General features: G+C 38.0%; 1 protein-coding gene and 1 non-coding gene across 3 annotated transcripts in view; both read right to left on the reverse strand.

The window, feature by feature from the left end:
• smash (smallish) overlaps positions 1–11,749 on the reverse strand; it is a 291,299-nt gene extending 279,550 nt beyond the window's left edge. Inside the window, exon 1 of one of the 2 annotated variants that reach the window (XM_090384893.1) lies at positions 11,677–11,749. The gene's annotated coding sequence lies outside the window, so the exon portion shown is untranslated. The remainder of the gene's footprint in view (positions 1–11,676) is intronic. The other variant, XM_090384895.1, reaches the window with a different exon arrangement.
• TRNAI-UAU (transfer RNA isoleucine (anticodon UAU)) lies at positions 719–807 on the reverse strand. Its single transcript is given in 2 exon segments — positions 719–754; positions 770–807. It is a non-coding gene; the product is annotated as a tRNA-Ile (tRNA).
• Positions 11,750–12,241: the final 492 nt, after the last annotated feature.

A 12,241-nucleotide genomic window follows, 5' to 3' on the forward strand; every position in this document is an offset into this window, starting at 1 on the left:
AAATAAATTAAATAATAAAATAATAATAATAATTAAAGAAATAAAATAAATTAAAAAAAAAAAAAAACAGCCATGGACTGATTGTAGAATGCGAGAAAAAAAAAAAAAAAAAACATATATACATATATATTTATAAAAAAAAAAAAAAAAAAAAAGGGGGGGGGAAGAGAAAGAGAGAGAGAGAGAGAGATGTTTTCCTTCCTGAACACAGGCCGCAGAAACAAGCTCCACAGCCCATGCAGCAGGCTGGGGGGAGAGGGGAAATACATGGTCGGTTTCAGTCCACTGCTGGGTCATCGATGTTTGCCACTGGTGGTCTGTTAATCCTTCTTCTGCGCCTAAAGACTTCAGCTGAGTAGGTTTGCAGTGCAGGGAGGTTGTTAGGGTTCTGTAGGAGGAGCTCTAGATGCTCGCCAGAGATCTGTGTATAGCTGACAAGGTTGTGTCTCAGATCAGCATACGCAATGCACTCGAATAGTACATGCCACCAGTTCTCTTTGGCTCCACAATGGCAGAGATCTGTTGGGTTACACCATCTGACCCAGATGGTGTAATTTTTCATTCTGTTCTAAGGGATAAAGAGGACCTACTCGCTATTACAAAGATGTATCTAATAAAGTGGCCACGCAGCGTGTAGTCGAAATTGCTATAAGATGATAATGCGCCGTGTAACCAACTGGCGGACGGCCGACCAACAAAAAAAAAAAAAAAAAAACTCTTCCCCAGGTGAGGCTCGAACTCACAACCTCGGCATCACTTAGTACTGCCTTATAAGTACCGCGCGCTAACCAATTGCGCCACTGGGGAGGACGTAAGAAATTTGCTTTCATTATGAAAAGTTTATTTCAAAAACGCGTGGACATCACATAACATTTGTTTCAAGGATTGCAAAGTTTTTTTTTTTATTTTCAAGCTTTTTTTTTTTTTTTTTTTGGTTAGTTTCGTGAGGTTAGTATGAAGTCTGAAACATGAAACATTTGCATTTTCAGTTCGTATTAACCTACTTTATACCAAAATGTGTTTAATATTTTGAGAGAATATTTCAATCGCGAAAGTGCACAGAAATAAATGTGCGTGTGTGTGTTGTTTATTTATTTTTATTATTTTTTTCATAGGAGTTGATTATTTGATTACGGCATTACAGTTGCTGGACAGTTTTAGAGATTAAAAATTGTTATAAGAGCTATCTTTTGGCTCATGCCCAAAAGTAAACCGTGATTTCTTGCACCTTCAGCAAGGATCATATTGCTGGATCAACAATCCATGCTCCCAGCAATCTGTGCAATTTCAGTTATTGGAAATAATCGATAATTTATCCATATAAATTTTTGTAATTTCTATTGTCCTTTAGTCATAAAATCATGTTATGTATCAAATATAAACAACTGGCATTACTTCAGAAATGATCAGTTAAACGAATTTTTTTTTATTACGAGTATTGTTATTAGGGTGATAGTTTATGATTTAAAATCAACATATCTCTGTCATAAATTTGCAAAGTATATTTATATAGTCGATAGTCGAAGAATGCCTATTAGAGCTCTTCATAGATACAGTACAGAAATATAGATAAGAGAGGATTACAACAGGATTTCAAAGGTTATTTAGTATATTGTAAAGTTTATTTTAATAAGTTTTTTCCTTTCCTGTAATAGTTTGATTTTTTTAATATTATAAATATAATTATTTGAAATTATATTTCAAATAATTATATTTATTATTCTTTTATTAATAATATTTTTCTTTTATTAATAATAAAAGTTTCTTTTATTAATAATTAATAATTAGTAAATTTCATAATGGTTATTACAAGGTCTGCCTTGAACTCTTCGTAAGAGGGTACCATGGCTCATACGGAAATAGCCGATGGCGATTCCCGGGTGAGTCATGATTTTATCCTTTGCAGAACCTGTGGTATAAAATTCCAAGGTCGACATAGTAGATAATCCTAACTCACTTGGAAATTCTTTTCTTGGTCACCGTTGTAAGGAGTGCACTGAACTTAAGTTATAATTTGGTGCATGGCTAGAACAATTTGAGTCACTGAAAAACGGATGCTTGTCCTCGAGAATAATGTAACTGGGAGCTCGTCAGGAACTCAAGACTCTAGCAACATACTAACTAAGTGAGGCACTCAAGATTCCAGCCCCAGAACAGAATAACCAGGTGCAAACTACTCTGGTTCGAAAGGACTTAGTTTTATTAGGGGACTCCATTGTCAGGAAACGGGAAATATTTTTTGTAATAAGGATAGGTGGACTAGAACCAGGGTATGTCTGCCAGGAGCAACTATTAATGATGTTACCAACAGATTGTCAGATTTTAAGGGGGGGGGGGGGTAAAGAGAATATTATTATTCATGTGGGGACTAATTTATTTTATTTTATTTATTTTTTGTTTTTTGTTGGCACATCGACTTCTGTGGCCATATTGCACCTCCCAAAGTTTTGCATTTTCTACTCTGATCCAAGCCCGAGGCGGGATTGGAACCCGTGACTTTGGGTTGCCAGGCAGACACTTTATCCACCCGGCTAGCCCGGTCTGTGTGGGGACTAATGACATTAAGCATACACGATCTGACGATTTATTAGACAAATATAGGACCATGCTGAAGAAATGCCGTGAGTTAGGTTACAATGTCTGTGTGTCTGCAATTCTGCCCAGGCATGATGGGAGAGATTATATGCTGAAAGCCTTGTGGATTAACTCAAGACTTGAAAGACTCTACAAGGCTTTTGGGGTGAAATTTCTATCAGCTTGGCCTGCACATGTAAGGTAGAAGGAATCCGTTTTGTAGAGACGGGATACATTTAAACAAAGGTGGTGCAAGAATTTTTGCCAGTATTATTGAGGTTCAGGGAAACTGCTAGTTTGGGAGGGGGAACAAGGATAATATAGATACGCGTTTATCTGATAATATTGGTCAAATTAACTCTTGCACATACCTCAAGAGTATTTGTTTGTTACCACAACAGAACATATTAGCAAGATGTTTTGAGGGCAGAAACGTTTCAAATGAGCGAGCAGCTAATACTAGAGAAACGAGCTTAAATAACTTTAAGGGGTGTGTCAGGGTAGTTAACTATACAAGAACACTAAGTCTTAATTGTTTATACAGTAATGTCAGAAGTATCGTCAATAAAATGAGTGAATTCGAACTGCTCGTTAGGACAAATAACACTGGCATAATAGGGTTTACGGAAACGTGGTGCCACCCGGAGATAAGGGATGACGAGTTTCAGTACGGTATGTATAATGTATTTAGGAAGGATAGGGAAGATAGAAGGGGTGATGGGGTCATGCTTCTTATCAAAAGCAGCCTGAGCGCGACGAAAGCCTTCCCGGATTCAGATTCTATATTAGCATGCGTTTCGCATGCTAATATAGAATCTGTATGGTGTGAGATAGTTGGAAGCAAAGGTATAATGAGAATGGGAGTAATCTACAGGCCAGGTGATAGTGAAGATTATGACGAAAGCCTCTACATGCAAATGGAATGGGCAAGTAAGCGTCAATGTCTTATTATGGGTGATTTCAATTTGCCTCTAATTGATTGGAGTAAATGGGAAGGAAACTCGACATGGGGAACAAAATTTTTAAATCAACTAGATGACTGTTATTTGTATCAACATGTCAGGGAAAGTACTAGAGAAAACAATATATCCTAGACTTCATCATCACCCATGAATCAGAATACATAACAGGGCTGAAAGTAGAGGAACCAGTAGCAGGAAGCGATCACGGAGTTCTACGGTGGATGATGAAGAGAGAGGTAGCAGTAGTAAACGGCAAAGGAATGGGTTTTAATTTCAGAAAAGGAAATTACGATGCCTTAAGGTACTACATGGCCTCTATTAACTGGGTAGATATCTCACAGAGAGTGAATACAATTGAATTATGTAAAACATTAATCACAGAAGCCTTGAATGCTTATATACCATTAAAAAATACTTCACGAGGAGAATTCATAGTTGAATGAATAATGCAGTTGCCAGATTACTTGAGCAGAAAAAGACAGCTTGGAAAAGTTCCAGAGCAATAAAAAGTACAGAAGCGTATAACAGCTGCAAATTGATCTGTAATAGTGCCACAGAAAAGGTTAGGCTGGTAAAGGCAGATTATGATAAATCACTGGCAAAGAGCCCCCTCTTTGAAACAAGGAATTCTTTATATATATAAATGCAAAGAAGAGAAGAACAAACCAGATTTGACCTTTATGTAATGGACGTGGGACAGTATTAGATACCCCAGCTGAAGTTGCAGATGACCTGAACAGTTACTTTGCATCGATATTTACAGAAGATAAACCCTTCACGTCAATGAGAAATTATGGGAGTGAAGTTGAAAAAAATGTAATTAATGACGTTGAAATTTCACATGTTTATTTAATAAAAACTTTCGAGCCTACAGGCCAGTAAGGCTCCTGTGATTGATGGCATATATATCCTATAATCTTAAGGGAGGCGGAAAGTGAGTGCATTGAACCATTGAGGCTAATTATGAGAGCATCACTGGACTCGGGAGTGATTCCGTTGGATTTGAAAAGTGCCAATGTGTCCCCAATACATAAGGGCGGTTATAAGAGTGAGGTGGGAAATTACGGCCGGTTAGTCTAACTTCAGTAGTAGGGAAAATCATGAAGACAATGATCAAAGTTGGAATTCAGGATCATTTAGATAGAAATGTAATTCTGGAGGATATTCAACATGGTTTTGTAAAGGGAAACTTGGCATTGAGGCTAATTATGAGAGCATCACTGGACTCGGGAGTGATTCCGTTGGATTTGAAAAGTGCCAATGGGTCCCCAATACATAAGGGCGGTTATAAGAGTGAAGTGGGAAATTACTGGCCGGTTAGTCTAACTTCAGTAGTAGGGAAAATCATGAAGACAATGATCAAAGTTGGAATTCAGGATCATTTAGATAGAAATGGAATTCTGAAGGATACTCAACATGGTTTTTTAAAGGGAAAATCATGTTTAACTAATCTGGTTAGCTATTTTGACAGGGTCACTCAAGAGCTTGACTTTGGGAATAATTTCTACATTGTTTATTTGGATTTCAGCAAAGCATTTGACTCAGTCCCATGAGCGGTTACTTTATAAGCTAGAACAGATTGGAATCACAGGGAAAGTCCTTAGATGGATGGCTTCAGGGCAGGAAGCAGAGGGTTGTGATAAATGGTTATTCCTCAGATTGGGTTGATGTAAGAAGTGGGGTTCTCCAAGGATCAGTATTAGGACCACTGTTGTTTTTGATTTTCATAAATGACATTGATGAAGGGATAGAGGGTTGTTTGTTTGTTCGTTTGTTTTATGGCGCATTAGCATCTAAGGCTATAATGCGCCAAGGATAGAGGGCATGTTGTCTAAATTTGCAGATGATGTAAAGATTGGTAGAGTAGTTAATGATCGCCGCCAAGCAGAGCTTCTTCAGAATGACTTAGATAGACTTTAGGGATGGTCAGAAAAATAAATAAATTTTCTGTTTATACTCCGGGACGACCAAACGGTCAGAGGAGTTCACAAGATAGACAGAATACAAGAAACAGCACCATATTCAGCAGGCACGGGCTTGAACCCCGGTCACTCAAGGCACGTGTACTTATGCCCCCGGGCGCCTGACCACTAGGCTACGGCGGCCCTTATGATAGCTATGCTTTAATCCAGCAAAGTGTAAGGTATTGCACCTGGGGAACAGTAACCCCAGAATAACTTATACACTTGGCGGAGTTGAACTAAAGCCAGTATTGGAGGAAAGAGACTTGTGTGTTACGATACGGTCAGACTTTAAGTTCTCTGAGCATTGTAGACAGGTTGCAAGGAAGGCCCATGGTGTCCTGTCGATGATGTATCGAACAATTGCTAGTAGAGATAAGGACGTCATAATCCCATTGTATAAGGCTATTGTTGGATCACACTTGGAATACTGTGTTCAGGTATGGAGACCGCACCTAAATAAAGACATTGTGCTTCTTGAAAGGATCCAGAGACGGGTAACTCGCCTGGTGAGATCGGCAAAAGGGCGCCCATATGAGAAAAGAGTTCGAATATGTGGGTTGCAGAGCTTGGAAACTAGGCATGTTAGAGGAGACTTGATTGAGGTGTTTAAGACTCTGAGAAGCATAAGCAAAATGAATGAGGATACTAATACTAATTATTGTTATATCTTCCGTTATTTAGAATTTTAAAATGTGAAGGCCTTCCATAACAATTTGGATGGTTTCTTTTGCTTCTGTTAGTCACTGTTCCTCGATGGATGTAAAACACAAATATAAGCTTTTCAAGTGAAACAGAAAAAAAATAATAATAATAAACAGCTTCACGTGAGATCAGATAACGCAGTTCCCTCTTAAAAGCATTAAGTTGATCTTCGATGAAGTTTGAACTGAAACTTTCCAGACTGATGGCCAGTTGTGCCGCCGTAGCCTAGTGGTCAGGCGCGCGGGTGCATAAGTACACGTGCCTTGAGTGACCGGGGTTCAAGCCCGTGACTGCTGAATATGGTGCTGTTTCTTGTATTCTGTCTATCTTGTTAACTCCTCTGACTGTTTGGTCGTCCCGGAGTATAAACAGAAAATTTATTTATTATTATTTATATCCAGTCGATCACAGATACCCTAAATGAAAAGTAAAGTCCGCTACTGCTCTCTGTTGGCACAAACTACTACTTCCAGATAGACAGCTGTCTCTGAGTAGTCAGCTTTTGAGATCTTAATCTGAATCACCAAAATTAATTTTGTTACTATCTTAGTATTAACATAAGCTGAAGGTCTCACTTAGTATATATTATAGTCCTATTTGGAATGTTATAAGAGCAATTATATGAGTAGTTATTCCAAGGTTGACCGGATTGGTAAAGCAGGAAATGAACTGTGATTCATCAACAGTAGTTGCATTTCAAAGAATGCTGAAAACATCGCTTGTTAAAGGCTTTAGTTCATACGTTGTTTTTACGAGTATATAGTAAATTTTACGCTTATAAAATTATATTTTGTAACTTCGGCTTGTCATTCATTTTTATTACATATGCTTTATAGTATCATTAAAATGTTTTATACAGAATGATATATTTTAATTAGCAATACACGAAATATAGTATTATGGTTCTGAGCTCGTATTTTTTCAGAAGAATGATTTTCTTTAGACTTTGCAAGATAATATTAGTAATTTTTTGTGTCTACCAAATAAGTGGTTATCCGTCCCGATAAAATTTATTGCTGAAGTTCTCACTCTGTCATAAATAAAGCTTTTCACTGACCTGCATTTCAACATAATTCTTTTTTAACTTGCCATTTTTAGAAAATTTCTTAATATCTGATTTTCTGTGCCTAACTGTTACTTCCCGGAAGAAATAACGGAAGTTGTTATTTCGTCCAGGAAGAAGGCAGAGTCCTTCTTTTATAGTTTCTTAGAGTCAGTGAACTTTAAAACTCATTAACGTTTCTAGTGGAAGTGACAGAAAATACCCCGCTTGAAACGGAGACCAATAAAGACGTCACTAGATGTCGCTATGAAAAGCTATATCTTATGTGCTGGCGACACATTTACGATGCCACGAGAGTATTTCCTAAATTTATTATACCATCTACATTTAAGCAACGTGTGTGCTGAGCTAGCGTCTTCCTATTTGGTGGTAACAGTTGTCCATTATGTTCACTTCGTCTGCAGGCAGACGTTTTCCATTTCCCCCCCTTTTCTTTCTTTTACATACCATACTTTATGCTGAAAACTTTGAATTGGAAGGACTATTATGGATTTACAAATTGGCTCAACTCTGATCCATATCGGGATCATACATAGCAGACTGTTAAAACCTTTTACTTAGAGTGTGGAAGGAAGCAACAGGTGAAAAACAAAAAACTGCATTCTGTATAATGTTTGTTTATCCATTTTCATTCCATCTGCACTATTGGAGGCTGCTTTAGTTGAAAAGAATGCATGTGATGAAATCGAGATACATTTCGAAATGTATTCACTCATAACAGAGAAAAAGAAATAAAGTACAGTAGGATAACCAGACAGCCTGTTCTTGAGCGAGATCTTCCGTTGTCCTGATGAAGATGAAACGGAGTGCCAGATAGTCCCGTTTTGGTCAACAGTGCTACTTTATTTTGTCGGTTACATGATTACGTGATTACACAGGCCCAATGACCAACCGTTTCATCGGTTCGAAATTTCGCCAACTCATATGGACCACAAAGCAACAATTGCTGCATGTGAACAGTCTAATACGTGTTAGAAACTTCATTTATTCAGCCAAAATTTGGGCCTCCGCCGCCACGACCACAATTAAGATCTACGGTAATGCGTACTGGCTGCTGCGGTGGGTCACCAGTAAGTTGCACATCTCTCCCCAATAGAGAACGAACTAGATGGAGCATTCTCTTGGAATTAAAAGACTGGCAACTCTGCACGCGGAACGCCGCTTCACGATAAAGATGTTCTCCGGAATGACCGACATCAAGAACTTCTGGAAACTGCGCTCATGGAAGATTCCACAGGCCAACCTCAGAGCGACACCATCATTATCTGTCGGTTGTAACAGGCTTCTGCCGACAGATAGATTCCTCCCAACTCAAATGTTACAAACTCTTCAGGCATTTGACTACGAAAAGTTTTTCTCGGACAAAAAAGATAGGTGAAAGATTTTGGATCGTCTTTTACCTAACTAATTTTTGTACCACGACAGTGGCAGTTCCTCTTATATCTGAGATATTGTCATTTATACTGTCCTGCTCCCTGAAAGGATTTTTATTTTGATTGTTATTATTACTGTTTTCGTTGTTGTTGTGTGTGTGTGTGTGTGTGAGCAGCGTGCGTGAATATATAACGAATCCATCTTTCCAATCTCTGTCAAGAAAATGTTAAACAACAACCTGTACTAATTTAATTTATGAATTTACGCCTGACAGGCTGTTGCCAATGGTCTTGATACAGGCACTAATCTGTGAGGGCCTCTATTTTGTTTTGTGAAATCTCTGGCCAAGCTGGCCGTGAAGGTATATTGCTGTTGTATACATTATCTCTGCAGTAAAGAATACTAATTTATTTCATAAGTGGTAATATTATTGCATGTTGGCCCGGGGTGACTGCAACACGAAAATAATCGTTGACATTGTTGTGATACGGTACAATGTGTAGAAAAAAAAAAAAAAAATGTTCTTGTTTATACTCCCCGGCACGACCACCAGGTCAGTGGAGTTTACAATAAATCATCGATACAAATGTGAATCATATTTAGTAGTCACGGGTTTGAACCCCGCGCCACTCAAAGAGCGCATGCTACTCACCTCTTGACCACTCGGCTACGTCAGGCCTTAAGTCACGTGTTGACGATTTGCGAGTGTACAACACGCAGGTTCACGTGTCGCATTATCGGTTTGGTAGGTGACTGTGATCGTAGTATTTATGCCGTATCATATTATCGCTGTTCTAAACAGCCATATACTCATATACTTTGACGGGGATGACACAAGGGGGTTGACTGCGTTCTAAGGCCAGTTGGTATAATCACCTTCTTCACAGTATGGCTGAGTTAGTTGGTCTCTGGCGAGGGTAATATCGTTTTTGCTCTCGGAAACTCGGGTTTTTCGGCCAGTGAACCGTACATCAACCACAGAACACACGCAATTTACAGGCATATTATATATACTTTTGGAGAGTAATGTATATTAATTTAGTTGTCTTTTTCTAAATCTACTAAAACACAGCGATCACGTAGTTACGGTTGAACTTCAAAATCTTTAAAACGTTCTTGCTATCTTCCCCACAGTTATTGGAATACTGCATATTCAACATATTGTGTTCCAGTAGACCTTTCATATTTCGGATTGCTGTTAATAAAAAGGAAAGAAAAACAAAACAGAATCATTACATTTGCCATTGTTTGGCAGTTGTGATTAATTATTTTTTAAAATATTTAATCATTAATTTCAGATCTATAGTAAGCAGATTGCAACGATATTTTTTAAATTATAATTTATTTTTGTATGTGTTCCAGGTTTAGTGGAACACTAATAGAAAAACACGGGATAAATGAACTAGGTCGTAATCATCGCCAACTGGAATGGGAAGGGGACTCTACATCAGTGTACGTTCACCATTATTTCTTTTTTAAAAGAACATTTCCCTCGTTCTTGATACCACTAAGAACTAGTACACCGGTTCAAGAGCAAGTTCCCACAAATAAACCAAGGTTTTGTTTTGTATTCTTTGGAAGAATACCAACCGTTTGTATAAACTTAATGCACGGAGATCTAAATTAGAACTCGACGTGCTCTCGTGAGTGGCACAGTTGGTATAATCACCTTCCTCCCCACACCCGGTGGAAAAGACCCGAGTTCGAATCCCAGCAATAATTTTATGGGTATTTTCCACAACGTGGCTGAGTTAGTCGGTATCAGGAGAGGGTAATATCGTTTTTTCTCCCGGAAACTCGGGTTTTTCGTCCAGTAAACAGCACATCAACCACAGAACACACGCAGTTTACAGGCATATTAGATACGGCGCAATATGGCCTAAATTGATGATGCGCATAAAACCCTATAACAACCAACCAGAACTTAACATATAACATCTTTATTTACTCCATAAATTAATCCAGACAGATAACGAAGCTGTAAACGATATCTTAATTCCTTTTAAAAACAGCAGATAATTACTTTCTAAAGATTTAATTGGCACCATCTTTGATTATATATATATATATCCTTACGAGAAAAAAGTAACCAGTCAGTAGACGTAGATCTTTTTGGATTAGGGCGGCAGCAGGATGCGTTGATTTTAATTAATGCCAAAGCAACTTAAGCTATGAGTTGTCAGTATATTGTGTTAATGAAAATATGCCTGTGTTCTAAGGCCAGCTTGACTGTTTTAAGCGTTTCATAAATAGTAAATGCTTTATATCTGGGAAGCTCTATCTATATATCAAGAAATTTGGATTATATCTATGCAGTTAGTATAATTGAAATGCAGGAATGCTGTGGTGCCAACAACACGCTGGTTGGACACTGGAGGACCAGAAACCAGTGTGATGGTCGGATGAGTCTAAATACCTGGTGCAACACGACGACGGACGCCATCGTGTGTGGCACGAGTTCATGGAACCATCATGTATGGTGCACACTAGCCAGGAAGGTGGCGGTGGTTGCTTAATATGGGGCATTTTTTTGCTGTCAAGAACTAAGACCCATGGTGTGTATTGACCAACATTTCACTGCTGAGATCTGCCTGCAACTCTTAGGAGACCATGTGCACACTGCCATGTTGCATTTTTTACCCGGGCAGATACGGGATCTTCCAAGACAATAATGCGCCTTGTCATAGCGCCCGCACTGTGTACGAGTGGTTTGAGGCAGTGGCGTATCCAGGTATCATCATAAGGAGGGGTATGGTGATCAAGGTTTTGAGGTTTTTTTTTTTTTTTTTTTTTTTTTAGAAAGCCTTAGGCAGGCGTTTTACTTCTATTGTGTTCTTCTACCTATTGTGGGAGAGTGTAGTTTAGTGAAGTAAAATACTCCTCACTTAGAAAGAAGGTTCCTTGGTGTGAGGTAATTCTAAATTCATCAACTGTTTGATATACTTGCCATGAAATGAAATCTGTCTTATTATAAAGAGTTAAGAAGAGCCTCATATGTATATATATGTACATATAGAATAGTTTTATTATATCTTACCTTGCTTATTGATGGATGCTTCTTTCTTTGTATTCGAAAAGAACAAGATAAGCAATCTGAAAATGCCCATAATCTACAAGAGAAAATACAGTAGAAAATAAGTAGCATTACTGTGTCATTTAGTTATTTAGTTATTTGTGTAAATATCGATTAATTTTTATCCAGTCTTGAAAAATAAGTTTGAGCATAGAAATGCAGCCTTGTGAAAACAAGGCTGCATTTCTATGCTCAAGGCTATTTAAATGCTACACTCTCTGGCTAAAAAAAATTAGAAACCTTTTGTAAATTGGCGGAAATAGATAATTAAACGTACGGTATACAAACGTAAGTTGTTGTTGGTAAGATCAAAAGTTCCTTAGTATCAGATAAATACTGCTTTTCTTGAGCTTCTTTGTCGATTCGATATGGGGAAGGCAGGTGATCTTTTTGATTTTCAGAAAGTTGTTGTTGTTTAGCAGGAGTCAACTCAGAAAACAAAGAAAATCACTAATGTTTCGAAGACAACCATCTCAAAAGTATACAATGAGTGTAAAATGAAAGGAGAACGTAGCTCTAAAAGGAAGAA

The sequence above is a fragment of the Mastigoproctus giganteus genome, chromosome 11 (genome assembly GCF_048544385.1).
Source record: "Mastigoproctus giganteus isolate SK-2022 chromosome 11, ASM4854438v1, whole genome shotgun sequence".
Classification (NCBI taxonomy): domain Eukaryota; kingdom Metazoa; phylum Arthropoda; class Arachnida; order Uropygi; family Thelyphonidae; genus Mastigoproctus; species Mastigoproctus giganteus.